The 27,280-nt window shown below is 36.4% G+C and overlaps 1 non-coding gene across 1 annotated transcript; it reads left to right on the top strand.

The window, feature by feature from the left end:
• Nucleotides 1-6,416: 6,416 nt before the first annotated feature.
• LOC145027918 (small nucleolar RNA R71) lies at nucleotides 6,417-6,523 on the top strand. The gene has a single exon (XR_013675680.1). It is a non-coding gene; the product is annotated as a small nucleolar RNA R71 (small nucleolar RNA).
• The last annotated feature ends 20,757 nt before the right edge of the window (nucleotides 6,524-27,280 follow it).

Here is a 27,280-nt window from a genome sequence, read left to right on the forward strand (position 1 = left end):
AAAGGAAGCAGAACTAGCGATTGGAAGCTTGGATCTTGGATTTTGAAGAAAGAAGGATGTTGCTGGACAGCTTAACCCCTTGTCAGTGTTTTGGCCATATCTCACGAACCGTAACTCCGATTGACGAGATTCAAAATGTTCTGAAAACTAGACACAATTTCAGATGACTTTCATGTTTTGAGAAAATTTTGATTCCAAATGGACTCAGCGAGTAGGCCATCAACTTGCCGAGTTGTTCAGAAGTTTCGCGATTCTTGACTTTGCCTTGCTGTACACGGGATTTTAAGTGATGGACTTGCCGAGTAGCCCCTGTTTTCATAAAATATATATAGAAACGCTTCTCATTCGAACCCTAACGAATGGGGGAAGTTTAGGACGATTTTTGGAGGCTAGAAGGGTTCTTAGAAGCTGTGGTTTTCGAGATTTCAACTTAGATATCAATTTGAAAGAAGATCAAAGGCAATAACACACTACTTTTATCTTAATATTTTGTATAAACCATGTTTCAATCATTAGATTATGTTTTTAGATCGTTATTTGCTGTAGATATGAGCTAAAAACTCATAACTTCTGTTTAGGATAGATGATTTTGTGATTATGGTTTGATTTTATGGTAGGATTGATTTAATATTGGTGATTTTGTTGATTGTAGCTTGTTAAAGAACCTTATGTGTGATTGAAAACTATTTTTCTGTTATTAGGAAGTTAATTAAGCTGTATGAACATCTCTTAATTGCTACCTCATATAATTTATGTGACCACTTTGTTATATGACTAGGATTAACGACTGTGAAACTAGAATTAATAGAAAAATAGGTAAAATCATGTGTGAGCTTGTGTGATGACCATCAACAAGAGGTTAACTAAAGGACCAAATTAGTTAACTATTACAAGTCTAAATTAACCTGAATAAACAACCTAGTGAATTGAATTAAATTAGACAACTGGCCACTGTTTGAGTTAGTTTGTTCTCTAAGGATTAGTGCAGCGAACGTGAATCTAATCACTTGAATCCATAGCCAATAGAAGAATTAATCCATTTCACTATTACCATAATATCAACCATAGGATCAATTGAGTTGAACTAAACAGAAGTTCCCTTCGTTAATGAATTTAGTTGAATCTTTTCTTATCTAGTTTTTAGTTAAGTAGTCTAAGTATTAGTTGGTAAGTTTCTAGTCTTGCAAAACTAGAGAAACGCCCTTTTTATTACTTGTTTTATTTAGATAATATTAGCATTTATTTTAATTGTTTACCATTCAGTGTGTTCGATACCCTACTTGCTTGAACTATATTACTAATCGATAGGTACCCTGCCTTTCGTGTGTTTATTTTGTGTCTAAGTTAGTAGGATTAAAACTACTTGGTTTTTACACACATCAAGTTTTTGTGAAAAAAATAATGCATTTTTTATTTTTAACCATCCACCCCACACTCTAGGCATTGCTTGCCATCAAGCAACTATATTCTTAAAAGAAGACGAATGAAAACGATAAAAAATAGAAATAAAGTAAAGGAAAAGAAAATGCATAATTGAAGCTCGGGTTGCCTCCTGAGAAGCGCTTCTTTTTAAGGAGTCATTAGATGGACTCCTCCCCTTCTACGTGGTTGCAATCCCTTCTAGCAACAACAGTTCTTCCATTCCTTCATTCCTGGGGACTCCTTCTTCATACTTCTTGACTCGATGTCCATTGACTTTGAAAGGTGTGCCATCTCTTGACAATAGCTCTATAGCACTATGTGGAAACGCCTTCTTCACCAGAAAAGGACCATCCCATCTTGATCTGAGTTTCCCCGAGAAAAGCTTTAGCCTTGAATTAAAGCGAAACACTTTTTGGCCTTCAAGGAATTCTTTATTTTCTTTAATCCTCTTGTCGTGCCACATCTTGGTCTTCTCTTTATAAATCAACGAACTCGAGTATGCATCATTTCTAAGCTCTTCAAGGGCATTCATTTGCATTTAACCGGTTTCTCTTGAGTTGCTCCGTGTTGAAGTTACACATCTTTAAGGCCCAAAACGCCTTATGCTCTATCTCCACCGGCAAATGACATTGCTTTCCATACACTAATCTATATGGTGTAGTACTAATAGGTGTTTTGAAAGCTGTACGGAAAGCCCAAAGTGCATCATCTAGCTTCTCCGACCATTCCTTGCGATTTCTCCCCACCGATTTCTCCAAGATTCGCTTCAAAGCTCGATTCGTCACTTCGGTTTGCCCACTAGTTTGTGGATGGTAGGATATAGAAAATTTATGGGTTACCCCATATTTCCTTAGCAGCTTCTCTAGTTGATCATTGGCAAAATGCATGCCTCGGTCACTTATAAGAGCTTTCGGGACTCCAAATCATGAAAATAATTTCTTAAAAAACTGCACCACTACCCGACCATCATTAGTTGGTAACGCTTGTGCCTTCGCCCATTTGGATACATAATCCACCGCCACCAAGATGTATTTGTTGCCTCTAGACATGGGAAATGGTCCCATGAAGTCGATCCCCCACACATCGAATACCTCACACACTTGGATACTATGTTGTGGCATTTCATTTCGAGATGAAATGTTTCCCACTCTTTGACAAGCATCACACTCTTTGACAAATTAGGCTGCATCTTTGAAAATTGTGGGCCAATAAAACCGAATGTCAAAGATCTTCTTTGCCGTGTAACGTGCTCTGTGATGTCCACCCGTGGGCCCGCTATGGCAATGCTCTAATATCTTCCGACTTTCACTCCCGAACACGCATCTTCGTATGATCCCATCCGCACAGCTTTGGAAAAGATACGGTTCATCCCAAAAGTAATATTTTATCTTAGAAAAGAATTTCTTCTTTTGTTGACTTGTGAGATCTTTTGGGATGTAATTGCTAGCTAAGTAATTAGCTATATTTGCAAACCATGGTTCTTCTCCCACGGCCACCATAATATACTCGTCCGGGAAATCATCGCCAACTCTATCTTCATGCAATTGCGGGTTTTCAAGTCTTGACAAATGGTCAACTGCTACATTCTCCATTCCCTTTTTGTCTCGTATCTCTATATCAAATTCTTGAAGAAGTAGAACCCATCTTATCAATCTTAGCTTGGCATCCTGTTTGGCAAACAAATACTTGATAGCAGAGTGGTCAGTAAAAACGGTTGTTTTTGATAAAACTAAATATGGACGGAATTTATCAAAAGCATACACCACAGCTAATAGTTCTTTTTCCATGGTGGTGTAATTTTCTTGGGCTGGATTTAGAGTCTTGCTAGCATAATATATGGGATGAAAGTGCTTATAAACCCTTTGACCAAGGACAACTCCTAATGCAAAATCACTAACATCACACATAATTTCAAAGAGTAAACTCCAATTTGGTGCAACAATGATCGGGACATTAGTTATTTTTTCCTTTAAAAATTCAAACGCCTCTAAACACTCTTTAGTAAAATTAAATGGTGCATCTTTTAATAATAATTGTGTCAAATGTCTAGTTGTTTTGGAAAAATCTTTTATGAAACGTCGGTAAAAACCCGCGTGTCCTAGAAAACTTCTAATGCCCTTCACATTAGTTGGTGGGGGTAGTTTGGCAATGGTGTCAATCTTTGCCCGATCCACTTCAATTCCCTTTTTGGAAACATTGTGGCCCAACACTATACCCTCTTTGACCATAAAGTGGTATTTCTCCAAGTTGAGGACCAAGTCGGTTTTTTTCACACCGAGCAAGCATTAGGTCAAGGTTTGTGAGACAATCATGGAAAGAAGATCCAAAAACAGAAAAGTCGTCCATAAAGACTTCCATGAATTTTTCCACCATGTCGTGGAATATAGCTGTATGCACCTTTGAAAAGTCGCGGGTGCATTGCATACCCCAAAGAGCATGCGCCTATAAGCAAAAGTCCCACTTGGGCAAGTAAATGTAGTCTTTTCTTGGTCCATTGGGTCTATGGGTATTTGAAAATAGCCCGAGAATCCATCTAGAAAGCAATAGTAACTATGGTCCGATAACCTTTCTAACATTTGATCAATAAAAGGTAAGGGAAAATGGTCTTTTCGAGAGGCATCGTTTAACTTTCGATAATCGATGCACACTCTCCAACCGGTTACCATTCGTGTCGGAATTAGCTCGTTCTTCTCGTTGGTTATGATCGTCATCCCTCCTTTGTTGGGCACCACTTGGACCGGACTCACCCACGGATTGTCGGAAACGGAATAGATAATTCCCACATCTAAGAGTTTGACCACTTCCTTCTTGACTACTTCTTGCATATTCGGGTTCAGTCTTCTTTGGTGCTGCACAACCGGCTTCACTCCTTCTTCCAGATTGATCTTGTGAAAGCAATAAGATGGGCTTATTCCCTTGATGTCGGTGATGCTCCACGCTATGGCACGCTTCCGTTTCTTCAACACTTGCATGAGCTCCTCCTTTTCAGATTTGGACAGGTCAGAGGCTATAATCACTGGCTTTTGGTTGCCCTCTTCAAGGAAAGCATACTCCAAATGTTCAGGTAATATTTTCAGCTCAGATTTTTGGTTCTGACTGCTGGACTCGCTGAGTGCAGGTTGGGTACTCGGCGAGTTGGTGGCTGAATTGACAAATTCCTCCTTTTCAAAGGAGGAACTCGGCGAGTAGATCGGCCCTACTCGACGAGTAGGGCTCTCAGATTGCTTGATTATTTCTTCATATTCAGCTTCTTCTAGCAGCCTTTCGATCTCCATTAAGTCTTTTTCTGCATCAAATTCTTCATCAACACTTGTGGACTCGCTGGAATCTTCACCTACACACTCCTCCAATGGTTCGTCTAGCATATCGATTGAGAAAGTCATGTCGTCACTGTTCCTTGAATACTTCATGGCTTGATCAACCCCAAAAGTTACAGAATCATCACCTACCCACAAGGTAAGCTTTAAATCCCGTATATCTACTATAGCACTCGCAGTGTTGAGGAAGGGTCCTCCCAGGATGATCGGGACTTGAGGATCCACCTCCATATCTAGAATGATAAAGTCAGCGGGAAAGACGAATTTGTCCACCTTGACCAGCAAATCTTCGCATATGCCCCTTGGGAAAGTGACTGTCTTGTTTGCTAAATGGATTGCCATGCGAATTGGCCTTGGTTCCAGGAGATCCAGCTTCTTGAAGAACGAATATGGCATTAGGTTGAAACTTGCTCCCGAATCAGCTAAGGCATGAATTGTAGCTAAGTTACCAAACTGGCAAGGTAGTGTTAAGCTCCCCGGGTCACCTTTCTACTTTGGTAGCTTATTTAGCATAGCAGTTGAACAGTTTTTATTTAGGACCACCTTCTTCACTTCTTCCATCTTCCGTCTATTAGTAAGAAGTTCCTTAAGGAACTTGGCATATTTGGGCATTTGGACGACACCTTCAATGAAGGGTATGTTGATTTGAAGAGTCTTGATATGATCTAGGAATTTCTGGTACTCCTCTTCCTGCTTCTACTTCTTAGCTCGGGCTGGGTATGGCATTGGAGGCTGATACGACTTTTCAGGGACCTGGTTTTCGGATTTGGCCTTGTACTCTCCGTGTCCATCTTTGGTACTCGGCGAGTAGGGCTGTCAGATTGAAAGTTTTGATCTTCTGCTTGATTTTCTGTCTCTTTCCTCTGTGATTCTTTAGGCGCTTCTTTCTAAATAGGGGCCAGAGGGGTAATTATTTTCCCACTTCTTGTTGTAACTATATTTATGTGCGCGCCTCATGGTTTATTTTCAGTTTTACTAGGGAGTTCGCTCGATGATCTTTGGTTTATTTGTTGAGCAAGTTGCCCCAGCTGCGTTTCTATGTTGTGAATGGATGCTTGCTGGTTTCTAAGGACATTTCTTGTTTCTTGAATGTCAGCATCATGATCACTATGTCTTTTTTCTGAAGCAGCTAAAAATTTGGTAAGCATTTCTTCCAAACTTGGTTTTCTCTCTTGTGTCGGCTCCTCCGTTTGGTAAAAACCTCTTCCTTTCATCTTGTACTTCTCCTCCTTAGCCTTCTTGTACTCTTCATATGGGAGCCACTCTTTCTTTGGTTTTCGCCAGTCTTCATTATATCGGTCTCCACTTGAGTAACATACTTGCACCTTTTTGTTGCCATTTTCATCCAAGTCGCAGTCTCTAGTAAGATGAGGTCCATTGCAATTTTCACAACCCACCCGAATAGCATGGATTGTTTGATCCATATTATCCATCCTCCTATCCATGGTTTTTAGCATAGCCATGACCGCGGATAAGTCTTCAATAGCTGCATATGCGGCTCCCCTAGTAACATCGTTTCTTGGGTTGTGGTATTCTCTAGAGTGCTTAGAGAATTCTTCAATTAATTCCTTGATCACCGGGGGTGGCTTTTTAGTGAGCGGGCTTTGCGAGTCAAGTAGCTGCCTAGTTGTGACATTGACTCCATCATAGAAAATGGAAACTTCTTGCTGGCTATTTAGGTCATGATGTGGGCAGTTTCTTAGTAAGCTCTTGTACCTCTCCCAAGCTTCATATAATGACTCTCCAGCTTGTTGTACAAAGTTAGCTATTGCTTTCTTCAGTTTGACTATCTTGGAAGGTGGGCAAAAGTGGTCAATGAATTCTTCTTTCATCTTGGCCCATGTGGTGGCTGATCCGGGAGGAACTGATTTGAGCCAGTCTTTTGCAGCACGTTTGAATGTCACTGGAAGCATGCGAAGTAGCTGAGTCTCGCGAGGCACATTTGGAACATTGAAGTAATCAATTACATCATTAACTTCATCCAAATTCTTGTAGGCATCTTCGTGGTCTTTTCCATAGAAAGGAATTTCCTTGAGTTGGGCAAGTATGTGGCCCTTTAGCTCAAAAGTAGCAGTAGCGGGAATTGCGGGCTGCACAAGTCCCGGGCCGGTGTCATCGCGGATCCTCTTCTTCCATTCTCCCATAGGGATTTCATCAATGTTAGCCATGGTATGAGATAACTCGTCACCGGTATCGGATTCGTGCCTGTACGTGGGTTCTTCTTCTTCTTCTTCTTCGGTGTCGTACTCGGTGTCTTCCTTGATTGGGTCTTCGCTTGCCAAAGATGCGCTGGATGCTCCTGATTTGCTGCTCTTCTTCTTCCCAAAAACAGTCTTCAAATTGGACAAAGGTGACTTGCTTGGTGTATTCGAGCTTTCCATGTCTTTTCGTTTATTTCTTCTCAAAGCGGATTCAATATCTTCAAACGGGGGTACCAGCGGGGTGTTTGATCCTCTGGTCATGAAAGTCCTGAAATAAACAAGATAACAACGTAAAAAGAACAAAAAATTGTACTAAAAAAAACGAAAAATAAAAGTTGAAACTCTGTTGGACTCGCCGAGTAGGTGCGCATGCACTTGGCAAGTAGCAGTGTTATTTTGAAAGAAATGTAACTTAAAATAAAAACTAATTTAGATCCTAAAACCTAAATACTAATTACTAATGTGCAATAAATTAACTTTGTGCCAGTAAACTCACACAAAGGGTCGAAAAAATTAGAAATTAGATAAATTATTTAGAACCGTTCCCCGGCAACGGCGCTAAAAACTTGATGTGTGTAAAACCAACTAGTTTTACTCCTACTTTTTATTAATGAGTTAAGCACACAAAGGCAATGAACCTGTCTTTTAGTGGTATAGTTGGACAACTAGGGTATCGAACCCAGGGAACGAAAATTGATCTAATAACTAATTTTAACTAAGCGAATAATAAAAGTAAAAGGGTTTTTCTCTAGTTTTACAAGACTAGAAACTCTAACATAGAAAATAAAACAATTAACTAACTAACTATTAAAACAAATGACAAATTCACCAAATTTATTAAAGGGTTTCTATTTACGTTCAACTAATTCACTCCTATGGTTATTTTAATGATAAACTAATTATTATTGGTTACCAACTATAGTGGTTAGGTTCATGTTCATTACTCCTAACCATTAGACAATTAATTAATTCAAGCAGTGGCCAACTGTTTAAACTAACTAATTCCCTAGTTCAATTATTTGGATTAAATAAGATTTGTAATTGGTTAGTGAAGTTGATATTTCAATTAACCTCTTGTTTGTTGGTTCCTCAAACAAGCTCACACATTAACTTACCTATTTTCTAATTAATCTTAATTTCATATTTATTACTTTTATGCATTAATGACAACTATTTTCTGTTAATTGGAAGGTAATTAAGTTGCATGAACATCTCTTGATTATTAACCTCATTTGTATTGTGAACACTTGATCATATGCTTAAGAGTAATGAATAGGAAATTAAGATTAATTAGAAAATAGGTAAGTTAATGTGTGAGCTTGTTTGAGGAACCAACAAACAAGAGGTTAATTGAAATATCAACTTGATTAACCAATTACAAATCTTATTTAATCCAAATAATTGAACCAGGGAATTAGTTAGTTTAAACAATTGGCCACTGCTTGAATTAATTAATTGTCTAAGGGTTAGGAGTAATGAACATGAACCTAACCACTATAGTTGGTAACCAATAATAATTAGTTTATCATTAAAATAACCATAGGAGTGAATTAGTTGAACCTAAACAGAACCCCTTTAATAGATTTGGTGAATTTGTCATTTGTTTTAATAGTTAGTTAGTTAATTGTTTTATTTGCTATGTTTAGGTTTCTAGTCTTGTAAAACTAGAGAAAAACCCTTTTACTTTTATTATTTGCTTAGTTAAAATTAGTTATTAGATCAATTTCCGTTCCCTGAGTTCGATACCCTACTTGTGCAACTATACCACTAAAAGACAGGTTCACTGTCTTTGTGTGCTTAACTCATTAATAAAAAGTAGGATTAAAACTAGTTAGTTTTACACACATCACCCCCAAGTAAAAATAACACCCTTACAGGTTAATCTGGTGAGTGGGATGGAAATTTTTGAGAAATCCCTGATAAATCTCTGATAGTATCCAAGTAATCCCAGAAAACTCCTGATCTCGGTTGGGGATCTCGTCACCTCCTATCTCACAACCGCCTCAATCTTGATCGGGTCAACCAATATCCCATTCTGATTAACGACGTGTCTCAAGAACTGGACGTCTCATAACCAAAAATCACACTTAGAGAATTTGGCATAAATCCACTCCTTCCTCAAAACTCTGAGAATCTCTCTTAGATGCTCCTTGTGTTGCTCTATGGATCTCAAATACACTAGGATATCATCGATGAACACGATCAATAATCTATCCAACATAGGCCTACACACCTGGTTCATGAGGTCCATGAATGTTGTCGGTGCATTGATGAGCCCAAAAGGCATCACCAGAAACTCGTAGTGCCTATAAGGAGTACTAAAGCCCGTCTTTTGGATACCCTCCTCTCACACTCTCGTCTGATGATATCCAAATCTCAAATTGATATTGGAAAAACCAAGACACCTAATGCAACTGATCAAATAAATCGTCGATCCTCTATAGTGGATAACGTTTCTTAACCGTCAACTTGTTCAACTCCTGGTAATCGATGCACATCCAGTGTGTGCCATCATTTTTCTTGACAAAAATGATCTGCACTCCCCATGGTGAGCTATTCGGTCTGATAAAAACCTTCCCCAGCAAATCCTGGAGCTGTTAGGATAACTAATGCATCTCTGGTGGTGCAAGGCGATAAGTTGCTTTGGCGATAGGCGCTGCTCCCGAAAACAAATCAATTTGTAACTCCACCTTTCATCTCTCTCCTCCCAGGTACATAAACTGATAGGTTTTGGCCATAATAATATCCTATGTGCTCATGAAAAACCTAATGCTTGGGTCAAGGTTTCTCTATTGTACATGCATTCATCCAAGACTTTAAACACTATATCTAGAATGTGATAATCGATATTAACATAAGAATAGGGTTTAGATCTTACCGTGATTGTTATGTAGCAATAACGATCTCAAATCCTCCTTGTAATGGATTCAGAAAGCTTATAGTCACAAGTGTCACTCCTCTAATGGCTGACAAACACCAAGAGCAAGAGGACGAAGAAGGAGAAGAGAAGAGGCACCCAAAACCATCTAGAAACCCTAAGGAATCAGTTAGCCACGTTTTTGTTGCCCTAGGGATCCTTAAATATGTGAGGCTATTAGGGTTATCTAACAAGGAAACCCTAATTTGACTGCTTAGGCCCTAAGCAACCCATGGACTCCCTCCTTAGAGGCCTTGGACAATTTCTAATGGGTTTCCCCATAGAATTCGTCCACTCCATCCTCTATGGAGTCCATTAGCCCAATATTCAACAATCACACAATTGACAGTTCTAGTCTCATTTATTTAAGTAATGTCTTTTAGCCAAAAAATTAATTCTTAATTAATTATTGACTAATATTAATTAAACAATATGATTTCTCCTTTAATATATTATTCTCATAATGTATTAATAAATCATAATTAATCCTCTCTCTCTCTATAATTCATCCTATCAACTTGCTTTGGTGAAGGCAACCCAAAAGGACCATGCTCCATCGGGTCAAGCACATACCAAAATAGTTATGGACTTAGACACTAATTCAATATAAGGTCTCTTGGGATGAACATAGTTAGTAAGAAAATATTGCTCATGCAAGGGCAAGTTTGTTGGTAACATTCACCTTGTCCAGGATGCACCACCACAAGGGGCAACCCAACAACATGCCAGTTTAGAGGAGGAAAAGAACACTATTCAGTAGCAATGCTGAATGAGAAAGTAGAGAAAGAGGACCTTACAAACCGTCTACACTCCGTAGAGGAGGAAGAGGTCACCCGGAGACAATAGATCATTGCAGCTGAGGCTAGGGCAGCCTTGGCTGAAAAGATAGCAGAAGAGGCCACCCCCGAAATGAGTGAAATGGCTAGGCACCTTGTGCGTCATTTGGACATATGATAGACTAGGAGAACCAAGTGAGCTAGTGACTACACTACTCGTACTATGTCTTAGGGTTATTATGTCTTTCATTAGAACTGGTAGTAGTAAATCAAGGGAGGTACGCCTTCCAAGAACCTATGTAATTCGAATCAACTAATTGTATTGATAACTATATTCTATTTTGATAAACTTAATGTTCGTACAATATGTACCACTACATATCAACACAAGTACATTTTGGGATTGTGGTCGAAACTTTTGGGGATCCTGCAACAAAACATGTGACTTATATACGTGTATACATAAATTTATATAGATGAGATACACTAGAAATGAGCAAAGTTACTTACGAGCCCGTTTCTCGCCCTGCAACGGAATCATTCCTTCACATGGAAACAAGCAGCCAACCGGCGAAATACCAATTCTACAAATACACTCCGCTACATTATAAGCCACCGCAACAGTTGCTGTGAAAGCTGTCATGGCGAAACTGAACGCTAACAACACACACAATAATGGAAACGATGTCAACAATTCCAACCACAGCAACAACCAAGGAAACCAACGAGTAACTACTTACAAGAATTCCCCAAAACCCAAACCTAAGAACAGAAACAAAAATTCAGGAACGAGAAAGGGGTATTTCGACTCAACGACCTACTAAAAGGCAACAAGCTGCAACAGTCGATATCCCCATTAACCCTGCTACGTCAACGCTGAGAAAACCATATGCTGGAAGCCTCCCAAAATGCAAAAGTATGGTTTCCATCATAATGGAGTCTTCCGGAATATGCGTTGCAATAGGTGCACCAGGAAGGAGCACACCACCCACCACTATAAGACCTCAAACCAATGCATCGCTCCAACCCCCGATGCTGGCGTAAGTCCAGTATACCACACATGCGGTGAAACGAGATATTTCAAGAGAGATTGTCCAAGAAAGAGGAATGACGAAGTGGAAGGAATTTAACTACTGGACATGATGAAGCAACAAGCAACCCTATACGGATTTTTGGTACGTTTCCAAATAACAGTAATTAAGCATCAAATTTTCACTAAATCTTTTTCAAATTAAAAAAAAAATCATAAATTGATCCCTTATCCGAACAAATCATATCATTCATAGAAAAACTAAAAATCCTTGCAAGTGAGCTATGGCGGCTTAGTGTAAACGTAGGGTCATATATAATGAAGATTCTACAGAATTAGAGTGCACGATCCTGCCTTAATTCCTGTTCCTCGTATGGTTGTGGACTTAGGTTAGGGCCATTCAGTCGACTGTCTTTTTAGTCTCAATTATATATGACTAGGTTACACCAAACTATCATAAGGAGACGTAGTAGAAATCAGACTACGAAATTTCATCATCTATTAAGGTACTCGTACTGCTAGTACACCCTAATTCCAGTACAAAATATTCTCAGTAATAGTACCAAGGAAAAAATTTGAAATTAATGACATATACAAAGAACACACTATCGTTCTAAACAATCATCTCTTCTAAATCAACTTAACACCTATTACAATAAGAAATGCAAAGGTCGTCGTTAATTTCACCTGCCACGAAGAGACCCTTCTCCGTAACCGACCGATTAACGAAACCCTTTCAACCTATAACGACAGATCCCTAAATCATCCCTGTCATCTAGACTCATAAGCACCTATGTAAGAGATACCACACTCTTTCCTAGCGCATAATATAAATAGGAAATAAGAAGCAAAAGAAATCGAGGGTATCCTAGAGATTTATAACCTTTCCAAAGTATTTTCCCAGAAGGTCTTTCAGAAATATCACCCATATGCCACGCTGAGTGTGGAATCGACTCGAATCTTGGAGTCGTTCCCATAGCCAAATTCCCAATGCCATTTAGCACCAACATAAACACAAAGATTGTCCGGTCGATGGAACGACCTAATAAGCAAGGAAATTATCATACCAAGCCTCTAACCTTACAAAGCATCCATCTGACTCATAAAGAGGAAGGACAAATTGTTAATAGGACCGTTGACCACCAAAGGTAAAAAAAAACCCACCATCAAGGGACAACATTCCCATTCCGACTCAATGAACCATTTGAACAACTTCGAAGGAACAAGCAAAGGTCGACATACCCTTAGTTCAAAACTCCGTAAGAGGAAACTCCCAAGAGAACTTGAGACTTGTAGGGCCAGCCACAACCACACATAATCTTAACCTTAGACACCATAGTGTTCGTCTCAAGGTCTAGAGACACTACCTTTAGGGCGTCAAGTGCATAATATTCCTTAGACCATTTGAGATCGTTGCCAAGATCAGTCTGGTAGCCTGTAGACTTCGGTTACCACAAGAAATTAGCATCACACATCCACATTCCATGTGTCCAAGTAAACAAGAACCTACACCCTAAAGACAAACATGTGGATATCATGGACGGGGAAAAACAAAAGAACAAAAAAAAGTTAGATACCAATAGCAAAGGTCTGTTGGAACACCAGGAAATGAGCTAAATTTTCCTAGGAACGAAGAGATCACATGAAACTGAGATACCCGTAACTTTTCTCCTAGTTGCAAGAGTTGTCCCAGATGCTAATTTCGGGATGAAATTTCCTCTAATGGGGGGATGATGTGACAACTGTCAATTCTGGGTCAAACAAAGTCAACAAAATTTAACCAGGTCAACTCAACTTGTATTAGAATTTTAGGTGAATTGTGATACTCCCTAATGTGCCCCATATACGATTTAAAAGTTATAATAAAAAGCACCACTCTTATTGGAAATTATAGAGCATAAACTCTAAATATGGTTAGTATCGTTACAATTCAGTAATTCAGTTTTATATTGTTTTAGTATAAATAATATTCATAAAACGATGTAGTGGAATTCATAATCCTTACACCACATGACAAATTCATAACAAAGGCTACAAATACAAATTTTTGGTTAATTTGTCAACAAATACAACAAACTCCATACCTGGCCTAAAACGCCCAACTTTTAATGAAAATAATTTAGGGATCAACCTAATTGTCATGTAACATATTATTAATTTTTTGAAATTAGTGATTTTATTATCAATTTGAATTTATAATTCAAATTTAATATTTATACATCATTTATACCATATTTTCTTTATAAAAATACTACATTTTTTTATAAAGAATTTCATCTTTTTATAAAAATTACCCTACTTTTATAAATTACCTAGATTTTTATAAAAATAAGAAGAGTTGACATAGTGACATGATTGTTTCACCCCCTACCACTAGCATACAATCAACAGATATAAACATACAATCAGGCATATCCGGGTACTGACCTACCATTGGGTCCTACGGACCACTGTTAGGGAAACTAATCCCTACTATACATAGAACATCTCATCCAGATAAATCTCATAACCAACACATAACCAAACAAAGATAATTATTACAAAGACCATTATTTTCTAAATAACCCTTGTTGGTGGGCCGATATTGTGGCCTTAGACCTACCCATCCCGGAAGGTAACTCACCTCAATGTTGTGCAGTATTTGAATTATCCTCGGTGTACAAGTTGACTGCCTTCGAATCCTCTATCCCTACACGACAACCTTCAAGTCAACACACAGCACATGCAACCCTAAACAGGGTTAGTCCAACTCTAGTCAAAGTCAACTTCAAGTTGACCCGACTTGTCGAGTTGGGTCGTCAACTCGCCGAGTCCCTCACCCTTTACTCGTCCTCATCCATGACCTGACTCGTCGAGTTGGGCCATTAACTCGACGGGTTCCTCTCTTATACGAACATCGTATGAACCTCATCCGACTCACCGAGTTGTATGAACACTCGTCGAGTCCACCTTCATCTGATGAACAAGTCCTGTCCTCGACTCGTTGAGTTGATGAACAACTTGTCGATTTCATCTCCAATCTTACATAGATTGCCTTGGACTCGCCGAGTCTATTCTAGTACTCGTCAAGTCCCATGAACTCCAGGTCTAAAATTACGTCCAATGTATTGGGTAACTTTTTCTGTCCGGTTACAACCCTTCTAACTCTCAACTGGGTTCCTTTGACCCTCAACAGATATGGGGCACAAAGCCTCGGACTCGTCAAGTCCAAGAACGGAATCGCCGAGTCGGTCACGTACACACTCTAAATCGTCAATTTCTGATGTACAACCTTTGATCAAAACATAGATGCAAGCTTCTACAATCGATCTAGCATGTAAAGTTACAAACTTTACGTGCTTGCATGGGACTTTGAGCTCAAAAAGACATAAAACAAGCTCCTATGATGCATAGAGCCTTTCATGGGTGCAAAAGCAACCCAAATCTGCCTAGTGACCTCTTTAATGACGCGACTTAGAAGCCCCAACCCCCAACCATGTTTGCAATCATGGTTGGTCATCAAAAATGGCTTATAAAAGCCCTAAATATCCCAAAACAGGGATCTAACAAATTAAAGAGCAAGGTTATAGCTATTTACCTTCAATGAACTATAGAAGTTGAACAAACTCGGGTTCCCTTGGTCTCTACTTGCTTCCTCAAGCTTTTCTCATTCCTTCTTAAGATCACAAGCACCAATAACGACTATGGTTTCAATGAGAGATGTTATGGGAGCATAAGGGACGTTATGGTTGACATAACATTGTTTAAATAGGGTGCAAACCCGTGGATTAGGGTCTCTGTCCAGACAACATCTACTCGTCGAGTCTGGGACCCGACTCGTCGAGTCCAATGCTTAAACCCCGCGTCCCATCCTGCTTCTACTCTGCGAGTTGGTCCTTGAACTCGCCGAGTCCAAGGCCAAAAATGCAAAATACGTAGATAAAAATAAAAAGAACTACTTACCAAGAACCAAGTGCTACAACTTTTCTTAAACTTAATATATTTAAAAAATGTTAAATAGACAAATAGTTCATGTCTATACCTTTTTAATGACTACTTGCACACGTTCATATGTTTTTTTTCTAAAATGTATGGTGATTTTTACAAAACTGCCTATCATTTCAAAACATTTTCGGACCAAACTGTAAAATTGAACAAATTCACTCTGGTTAGGAACCACTTAAGGTCTGGGAAAAATATTATGGATAAAGTAGACTCATATTCTAAGCTCTGAGAGTTTATGGATCCAAATTTCAACTTACGATGATTTTTTTATAATTTTTCTAAAAACATGGATAGAAAAGTAAAAAACTAGAAATTGTCTTTATCATACTAAAAGTTCACATACTTGTCTTAGATGTAAGTTTATATGATATATTCTTTTAAACAGCTAGACATGTTAACTTATATGTATTTATATATATGATTATCTAAATTGTTTTGATAAACAAACATAATAAACTATAATTGGTATAGTTTGGGTGTCACAAACACTACACTATCATTATGAAAGAAACATATAATTATTTAAAAGTATAATTATGTCATTTACAAGAAAAAGGAGTCATCGTTCATGTAAATCTGTTAATGCTCTTGTGAGATGTTCCTTCACCGTACCTACCTAACGTACATCTTAAGTCCTACATTCTAACCAGAGTCTCCTTAAGGGAGAGCGCTACCGTTGTGTATAGATCTATACAGGATTGACAACTCTACACCTCGGTTGTTTGCTACAGTTAGACCGACAACTATAGGGTGACAAATTTCTTATCGACTCCGACGCCTGAAGACCGTCGTTTCAAGCATATCCGTCATATTAGCATGGTTATAAGAGCTCACATAGAGATTCACGAAACTTTTTGGTTTACGGGAAGCTTATACTTCATTAGTTTTATAAAAATAAATATAACTATGTACTATTTACAGTACCACATTCACTTACATCTTAGTCTTAGTGTTTAAGACTACATTTCATATATAAGAAAATACTGGATTTTCTGGTAACATACATTGTTACTTTACAACGAAAAGATACAAAGGAATTACATACAATTAAACTTCATATTTAAGAAAATATCGGATTTTCTGGCAACATACATTATTACCTTACAAGGAAAAGATACAAAATAATTACATACAATTACAGTTCATATTAAAGAAAATATTGAATTTTTTGGAAGTATATGAAACTATTTTTCGTGAAACAGTTACAAACCTTTTTCATACAAAATGCTTACGAACTCACCAACATTCAATGTTGATGATTTTGAAAATCATTTGTATTCTCAGGAAAACAGTAGGCAGGTACTTAACCCTTCTTGAGGCTCGGCGTTGTCGTTTCATGTTTTTCTACTTTTCAGTTATTTGTATTCGACTTTTGAACAAACAGAGTTTTGTAAACAATGTAATACTTGAAATCTCAATGCATGAATGTTTGTGTTTCTATAGTTCATTACTATTCAATTGTTATGATACTGTACATGAAGTCACTCCATCCGCCCCCAGACGTTTCCCCGTCCTGATATGGGGGTGTGAAAAGCTCCCGCATAATAAAACATAATGTTAATTTATAATTTTAAAGCATAAAAAATATTTCAAACATTTAAATTTTCGTTCAAAATTATAAAAACCTTAAAATATTAGTTATAAGTCACACCATAAAATGATAAACTGTAAATTGGTAAATGGTAAAAGACATAAAGTGGTAAAAATATTTTTTTGCAAAAAAAATAAAAAATCAAAGGAAGTTAAGATCGGATCCGATCTCGATCTTACAATTCTACCTCAAATACAATCTGTTTACGAACCAAATCATTTTTCAAACCTAAGATCTTAGGATCGTACGATCCTAAGATCAGGATCGCGATTTTGACAACCATGTTATTAACAATTCTTTTTAATAAAAACATTCAAATACATAAATATAATTAAGGATTTCTTTCAAGTCCAAAATAAGCCGCATGGGAGTAAGAGACGTGTGTAAACTAAGGTGTTGTTTGTTTTTTTGTTTGCAGGTCTGCGTGATCACTTCTGTCTGCGTCGCGTAGACCACGCGCAGACATATGCCCTCGCAGACCGTTTGTTTTTTGAAAGTGCGCAAACCTAAAAACGTCTACGCGAGGTCTTCTTGGTGCAGACATGAACCAGTGTCTTCTAAGGTCTTCACAAATCCAATAAACCTAAACCAAAACAAATAAAAAAAACATACACATTTTTTTTTCTTTCGACACCTTCCAATCCATCATATTGAAAATATAAGTGATCATAAATTTTCTATTTTATGTTTATTCAATTATTAATGTATATATCTGTTTATTGATTTTTTTCAATAATATTAAAAGAAAAAAATAGAACATTAAAATTAACCATGTTTCTACTTTTATGATGTGCGACTAGAATTTAAAAAAATATATATATATGATATGTCTATTGTTTAAGACCAAAATAATGAGTTATATTAAAGTATTTATAAAAGCATTGCATTTTGATTCTAATATGAATTATATAAGCCATTAATAATTTTTGTATTTATAAAAGCATTGCATTTCGATTCTGATATGAATTGTTATTGTAAAACCATTTTTTTTATTGTATTACTAATTTAGTTGCATGAATTTTATTTTGAGTGTTGTATGACTATTATTATTAAAATTTTGGTGTTGAAAAATCATTTAAGTTGGTAAAATCATTTTATTTAAAATTCAGTTTATTTCAGCAGTTAGTAGACGTTAAAAAACAAACAGTCTTCATATTGTAGACTGTAGACGTTTAGTCCAGCTCTTCAGCTGCAGAGGCTTGCAGATGTGGTCCGCAGACTGCACATATTTTGGCTTTAGAAAAGCAAACATCACCTAAGTGCGTGTTCCACAAATGTAACTAGTGGTAGTTGGAAGTTAAAAGCTGTAGTTTAATTTTATAAAAATGTCTGACATAAGTTGGTGATTTTTTTTGAAATATTTAACATTAGATAAAAGGGCATATTGATATAAAGTAAAATTAGAATATAATGATAATTAAATAAAATTTTCAATACCATAATTATCAAAATTTAATATTAATCGAAATTTTAATACCAAGTGTCTCGATTAAGCTTCTCAATTTGTAAAAACGTTTTTTTATGCATATTAGTAATGATGATATTTTACAAATAATGTATATAGGACTTTAAAATGATGTGAGAATCCAGTTCAAGCATTTTTTTTATATGTTGCAAGTGTTTTGATATTCTAAAGAGACAATATTATTGTATACGTTATGTTTGACACGCCAAAACTACCTTCTTTTTTTTTTTTTTTTTTTTTTTTTTTCATACTTGGTATGCTAAAAATATTTTATAAGCTAGCCTTTTAAAAGTCTTCATAAACAATTTTAGAATCTTTTTTAAGATATTACAAATATAGCTCTAATTACCAGAAAAAACACATTATCTTGAATTACATTTTATGTTATTATATATGTTCCACTTATCTTATATGTTAGTTTTTATGATATGTAGTTTTTTTGTAAGCCAACTTAGATTATGTTTGATGTTCTAACTAAAAGGATATCTTCTAGATAAAAACTAACCGATAAAACTAATTGATAATTTAGTTGGAAAATATAAAAGGACATTTATAAAATAATTTTTTTATAATTAACTAAGGGTATATTTGCAAATCTCGAAAATAAGCTAGTTATGGCTTCAAACACAGACTAAGTAGCTTTTAAAAGAAAGTAGTTTATAACCTAAGTTTTAAGCTATTTTGTAACTTTTCAAATATGAGAACTTAAAAAAAACTCCAAAAGTAAGTTAGCTGTGACGCACCAAACATAATTATAAGTTAACAACTAGTGTTTCAGTTAGTACGTCAAATATAACGTAATTTTGGTTTATAAATTCATATATTAAGTATTTATTATTTTGTTTTATGAAGATTAAAAAAAATTATTGGTGCGGTTGCGTCAAATAAAAACATCATAATTATTAAATAATATTTATTTTATCGTATAAATTATATTTTGCTTCAAATAAAAATATCATAATTGTTGAAATATATTTAGGTTTGATCATATAAGATAATTACCAAATTTGTGGATATAAGTGGTTTATTTTAAAGGGTGTATAATTTCTATTTGCTAAAATCTGAAAGAGTTTTTTTTAAACTCTAGTTCGATCAACAATTCGCCTGAAACATAGGACATATTCAAAAAGGACTTATTTCCGCCGACAGTTTTGTATATTGTTGGTAATTACGGGCATATTTCAGACGAAAAATCCAGGATAATCATTTTTAGTATTTGTTTGATGAAATTAATGACCGATTTCAAGAAAAATTATTGTGATTGTAATTACAAACGCTTTTGGAAGGATTGTTATTTTGACTTCTTTATGCATATTTCCAGTGGAACTATGCTTTGACTATTTTTCAAATAACCCGAATATAATGCTTGAGATATTGAAAACAGTGTCCAAAGTCGTTAACTATCAGTGATATTTTTAATAATAACATGATCCTTTTGCGTTGCCATCAAGACTCAAGTTATGTAGAATAAATAAAGGATGAATTAATTTATTAACTATTATCGTTTAATAAATAATTTTGAACTAATTAGAAAATAATTTGAAGTTAATTAACATTTTAATTAATTATAGGGTTGAATATTAATTAAGCAATAGCTAATTAATTGTGAATATTCCAGAACACTTATGGGGTAAGGTGTGGATGAAATTTCCTTAGAGATAAGGGGGATTTTAATTTTCTCTATCCAATCTCACATGGGTGGAGGATAAAATCTAAGAAGAGATCCATGACTATAAATAAGGCCTTAAGAATTTCATTCTTCAATGCTCATTGGCTTGACATTTTCGCCATCTTCTCGCTCTCTTCTATAATGGACGAACTCCGTTAAGTTTGACCATCTCCTAGCTATTTTTTATTATACTCTTTTGAGATCGTTTAATGTACACAAAAAAAGGGATTCTGATTTGGATCCTTTTATCCAAACAAGATGACACACAAGAGCACAAGCATGAAGTTCATTGGATGCAAGATATATCGTTTAATGTACACAAAAAGAGGGATTCTGATTTGGATCCTTTTATCCAAACAAGGTGACACACAAGAGCACAAGCATGAAGTTCATTGGATGCAATATATATATATATATATATATATATATATATATATATATATATATATATATATGGTTCTTCCTTTGTTTTATGTTTTAATAGAGTCATAGTAGTTAGTATGAAACTTAGATCATTATGTTGCATGAGCACATATGGTATCATTATTCTTCCAAGGTCATCATAATGTGTTTATAGGCATAGAAAACCTACCATTTGTGTAAGAGTCGAGTTCATAATTACTAGAACTCTTTAATCCATTTGAATTGATAAAACTTGTTTAGAACTGAAATTAGAGCCGAAACTCGCAACACGGTTTGCCAGATTAGGGTTTTTAGTTTCCTTTTTGAATTCCAAATTAGAAGGATTTTAAATATGGGTAATTTAATTATTTAAATTATTTTAAATATGTAATAGGATAAATATTATTTAAATAATAGTATTTGAATTTCAATATTTATTTAATATTATTTAAATGGTGATTAAATATTTAATATTGTTTATAACATATATTTATAAATTAGAATACTAACCCTCATGAATTTTTAATTATTATATTGTGTTCTCGCAATTAATTATAATTAATAATAAATTATAAAATTTAAAGTGTTATGAATTTGACCTTTATATATATATATATATATATATATATATATATATATATATATATATATATTAGAACAGTATCTGTTATATGTATGAGAAATTTACAACATGCATCCTCACATGTTTAAATATTAGCATTGTTAGTCTAACCAAGACTAGGCACACTCACACTAATTTAGAGGCTTAAGAAGGTCGTTATGATTTCTAATGATGTCGGTTTTTAATATGCTTTGCACTTACCTCCATCACCGCCTTATTGCATTTTGAGAGTGGACTTACCTAAATGGTTTTATAGTGATAATGGTCAACTTCAAAGTATTGGCAATAAAAGTATAAAACAAAATCCATTTTTATGAAGGAAAATGTGAATCGTATGTAATCCATGAAAATTGCACATTATCTTTATATTATGTTGACCGTGCGCGTCTGGTTAACGGACATGTAAATTTTATAGTATATTGCATTTTGAGAGTGGACATGTCATTTTATGCATCTTTTAGGGTAGTTATTATTATTATTATTATTATTATTATTATTATTATTATTATTATTATTATTTTGCATCGTATGTTATGTTATTTCATGTACACTAGCTCAAATAATGTTCAACTCATATCATTCGTTAGAATTCCGTACTACTCATGTATTTACATTATTTTCAGATGATTTGGGTGGAGTAGTAATTTGGAAGCAAGTTTGGATGCATTTGATGAAACATTGGAGTTAAATGGTGCTTAGAAGCTATGAAGGATTATGAGGAATGCTTTGAAACTATTTTTATCAAGAGAGATTCGATCGAAGTAATGCTACGAAGATAGACTGCTACATTTTAAAGCCTAAAGGATGTTGTTGGTAGTTTGACCCATTTTCAGTATTTTTACCATATCTCATGACTCGTAACTACGATTCACGACGTTGAAGATGTCCCCGAAACTAGAAAAAATTTCGGACTATTTTTGTGTTTGTGAAAAAAGAAGAAACATAAAAAGTTCGATCAAATTTCTCCCATAAATTACATCGTGTTAACACTTTGTATTTTCAGAAAGTCCCAAAAATCAAAAATACAATATTAGATCAAAGACTTAAAAAATCTGATTGTGTTCCTGAATAATTCGATCAAAATTTTCCTTTTCTTACTCCAGAAGCTACAACATTGCATATAAAATCGTCCTCAATTATCAAAATGAACGCAGAGACGATCAAAGGTGTTCCTAAACGACAAAAAACCTTTCTGAATGCGATTTTATGCACTTCTCAACATTTTTTAAAGATTTCAAGGATGTGAATCATCTCAATAAGTTACATTAGTAAGATTAGTTATTTAGTTTCTCTTTTTAATTAGTTTAGATAAGATTCTATCCATGTTCGGCTAAACCCTAGTTTTCAGTTCTTTAAAAGACTAGTACTTTTCATGTGATAAAACATCAGATTTGGTCTTCATTGTGTCATTCTATTTAGGTATATCAGGTGTAACGCTCGGGTTTTCAGTGCTAAGTATTTTTTTCAATGTAATAGTCTAGTTCAACTATTGTAACTCATTTTGAAGTAATAAATATGAAATATTTGAGTATTATGTGAATTATGTGTGTTTATGTGTTTATTATTTAATTATAAATGAATAATTAATAAAGAATAAAAATGAGCATCAAAATTAAAGTGTGAGATAATCCCGATATCTCTACATAAAGTTGTAGAATATGTCTCAAGGTTTCCGTACATATAAAGAATGCCGAAATCCGAGCTATAACGAAGAAGTTATGGCCCGCCGAAGTTTTACGGCAAAACCGGCACGACATCGGGAGACGTAAATAGTGAATTTACGATAGAAGACTTTTTAGCCTTAGCAATCTAAAAAAAAGTCGTAGAATATGTTAAACTAAGAACATCGATAAAAAGAACGCCCAAATCTGACTTCGTATGAAGAAGTTATGATTTTTCTAAGATTCGGCTTAGCAGTGCACGGCCTGAAACTCGAATTTTAGTTCGAGCGGTTTTTGGCTAACGCAACGTAAATGAGAGTTGAAGATCTCATTAATAGGAAATCAATGGTAAAAAGACAGACAAAAACAGAGTCCGTATGTAGAAGTTATTAATTTTACGCAGACGTTTAACAGTATAATCTCCTTGTACTGTTAAATCTAAGATCGGTCGAGAATTAGCTGACGGTGTCAAAATGAAAGTTGTAGATCTTATTATTACCTACGCGTGGATATAAATAACGTCAAAAACGGAGGTCGTATGTGAAAGTTATGGATTTTAGAAGTCGGAAGTGTGCTGTGCGAAAATGGGTGATGTGGCACAATCTTGGCCATTGCTTTCTCCCCAAAGCTTGCCACCAGATGGTGACATGTGGCACCAAGTTCAGCCACATTTTACCCTATAAATACCACCTCTCCCACCCTCATTTTCTTCACACCTTTCCCATTATTTCTTCTCTTTACTCTCTCTCTCTCTCTAGAACCTCTCTCTAGCCCCGAAATCCCCCGAAAAGCCTAGGGAACCTCCCTAGCACGAGGCGGAAGCCCCGGAGTGCTCGAAGGCTCTGAGAAGAAGAGCTTTTCGGCTCGGGAACGCTGCTCCAAACAAAGCCCGGTTTTCTATAAAACCCGCTGTAAGTGAGCTACGCCTACGCTATTTTTAATATAACTTTTATTTAATTATAGTAACGTTATTAGGAACTTATAATAAATACTTGGGCTATTATTATGGGTTATATAAGTATTTTTTTTGACGCTTATATAATAATAATAATAATAATAGCTAGACTATTAATTAGTCTCGACGAATAATAAACTAAACTCTAGTGGTAATAATACTAGGTTTCGTCGAAGAAAAAATTCTTTTTAAGAAGCGAAGCGCTGTCTGAGTTCGGAATCACCACCTTTTCTGGTGAGTGCATAGTTAGTTTCAGCTTACACATAGATATGAAGTGTTTTATATAAATTACGTGCTATGTGTGCATATTATCTGAATACTTGCTATCTACGTTAGATGAACGTTGTTATACATGTTTTCAATGATTTAAACTGTATATGTATTTTATATCTACGAAAATGTTGGGGTAAAACATGGGTAGATGTAATAGGTGATGTGTGATAAAATGATGAGAGGCCTCGATGTTGTTGTTGTTGATCCAGACATCTAGCGGAGTATAGATGACGACCACAGACTCTTCTAGACAGTCCAGTGGAACACTAGCAGTCTCGCAACCTGTAGGTGTTGTGAACGATGTGTTCACCGTTGTACTCCATCCCCCACATGGTTGCCTATTAGGACATTTATTGCTGAGGAATCCCCTTAGCAGTAGTGTTCGTCCCGATGATGATCCTTAGGCTAGGTCCCTTATGATAGGTGTTTAGGGACGTAAAGTGAGGATAACGGGAACGGGTAATCGGGTTATTGTTGATTGATGAAATTAATAAACTTATTTATTGTGGGTTGAAAACCCTATGTGCTCACCAGGCTCCCAAGCCTGACCCACTCAGTTTTATGCATTACAGGTAGTGGCGCATGAGCATAGGTGTGATGTTTTGGACGAGGGATTACGGATATAGGCCTGTAGATATGAAATAATGTAGTAAGGCTTATATTGTACTGTTTATACTTTTGATCTGTACGAACATGACATCCCGAGTCTTTTAATGAAATACATTTCTATGGAAATGCTTTTGATAAATCTTTATCATATTATTGTTTTGGGACAAATTCCGCAACCCTTTTATTAAAAGATAACTCTGATTTTGAAATAAAGTATAAACAAAACCGGTCTTTTCTGGCCGTGATTTTGGGGATGTCACAGTTGGTATCAGAGCATTAGTTTAAGCGAACTAGGAATTTGTAGGATTTCTAGACTTAAACTTAGAATGCTAAGCGATGATTGTGAGGTGTGAGCGCTAGCTTATTTTAGGAATTGTGCCTATAATGCTTTTATGTGCTAAATGCTTTATGTATGATATGATATTTTGTTCGGATCTATGGTCTGTTGCCGACCGGATCTGGAAACCTTATGTGTTTAGGATTCTAAACGTACGACTACGATATTAGAACTAGCATGTAAACGTTTCGGAGTGATAAGAATGATTTAAAACGTCTCTCCTAAATAAAGATCTAAATTCACCTTATTCGGTGTATAGATCAAGATGGCAAGGACCCGTAGTGGAAACGTGAACGCAAATGGAGGTAGGAACCAACCCCCAGTAGTTCAGCAAATACGTATTGTTGAAGAAGTTGCACCTGAGCCAGTTACCATGGCTGGAGTTCAAGCCATGATTCAGGCTATCCTAGCTGAACAAAGGGAAGAAATGAGACGGATGCTCCGCGAGAATAGGGACGAACCTACCATACATGTTGAACCAACGGAGCCAGTTCCCGAGCCATCTGAGGAAGGGAACTATAGTCGTCAAGTGAGTCAAATAGGGACTCAAGGTGAACAAAGGGATGGTCCAGAAGGAAGAAACAACAAGGATGGGCGGATGTACAAAAATTTCTTGGGTGCAAAACCACCAAGTCTCTCAGGAAGCCAAAGCTTGTTGAGATCATGGACTGGATCTCCGAGATGGAGATGGTGTTTGAGAGCTGTAACTGCAACGAAAAGCAGAAGACTGTCTTCGCTGTGAGACAATTGAAAACTGGAGTCTTGAGTTGGTGGAAGCTATTGGCAGATACGATGCCACGAGGAGAAGCCCTGAAAATGTCATGGGATGAGTTCTTGGAACAACTGAAGGCGCAGTACTGTTCAGAGATAGACCTGATTGATCTGAACAATGAGTTCCAAAATTTGAAGAAGGGGAGAATGAGCATCGATGACTATGCTGCTGCATTTATGGAAAAGATGAAGTTGTTTCCATACCTAGTGCCAACCGAACTTTCTAAAATTGAGAAATTCGCAAACGGATTGCCGGCTGACTTTGGCCCAACAGTTAAGATGGCAACCACTCTGAAATCAGCTGTTCGAGCAGCTAAGAATGTGGAGACCCAACAAAAGGAAAGAGGTCTGGAAAGGGCTGAGGTCGGTGAGAAACGGAAGTTCGATGGATCCTCGAAGTCCAACAAGAAGAGTAGATTCTCGAAACCTGGTTCGAGAGGAGGAGGATCAGAAGCAAAGTGGTGTGACAAGTGCAAGAAGAAGCACTTTGGGAAGTGTGATGGAGGGGTCACTTGTTACAAATGCGGAAAGCCTGGGCACTATGCCAATGAATGCACCCTTAACCAGAAGGCCTGTTATGGGTGTAATGAAGAAGGGCACATTTTGAAGGACTGCCCGAAGAAGAAGGAGGCAGGAAGACCCAACATACCACCAAAGCCGAAGGCGAGAGCCTTCCAGATGACGCTCGAGGCTGCAAAGGAGGCAGCAGACGTCGCTTCAGGTACCTTTCTTGTAAATGGTTTGCCTGCAAATATACTGTTTGATTCCGGAGCCAACTACTCCTTTGTGTCGCATAAATTTAGTGAGAAATTAGCATTACCTGTAGAAAAACTTGATAACGCCCTAATTGTAGAAGTTACCAGTGGCAAATTCGTACCTGTTAGTAATCGTATTAGGAACATCGTCATTGACCTAAACGGAAACGAATTCCAGGAGGAACTATTACCCATAGATTTAAACGGTTTCGACATCGTTTTGGGTATGGATTGGCTTAGCGCCAACGATGCCGAGATATTATGCCGAAAGAAGATAGTTAGGATAAACCCACCCAGAAAGGAATCATTTATGGTGTACGGGGACAAACGCAGAGTGAGTTCTGGAATCATCTCCTTGATGAAATCCAAGAAATGTTTGTCCAAGGGATGTGCATCGTACTTGGCATTCGTAATCGATGCTAAGAAAGAAAAGAAAGAGGTGCAGAATATACCGGTTGTGTGCGATTATCCGGAAGTCTTTCCCGAAGATCTTCCCGGATTACCACCTGATAGGCAAACAGAA

The sequence above is a fragment of the Lactuca saligna genome, chromosome 1 (genome assembly GCF_052625555.1).
Source record: "Lactuca saligna cultivar CGN05327 chromosome 1, ASM5262555v1, whole genome shotgun sequence".
Taxonomy (NCBI): Eukaryota; Viridiplantae; Streptophyta; class Magnoliopsida; order Asterales; family Asteraceae; genus Lactuca; species Lactuca saligna.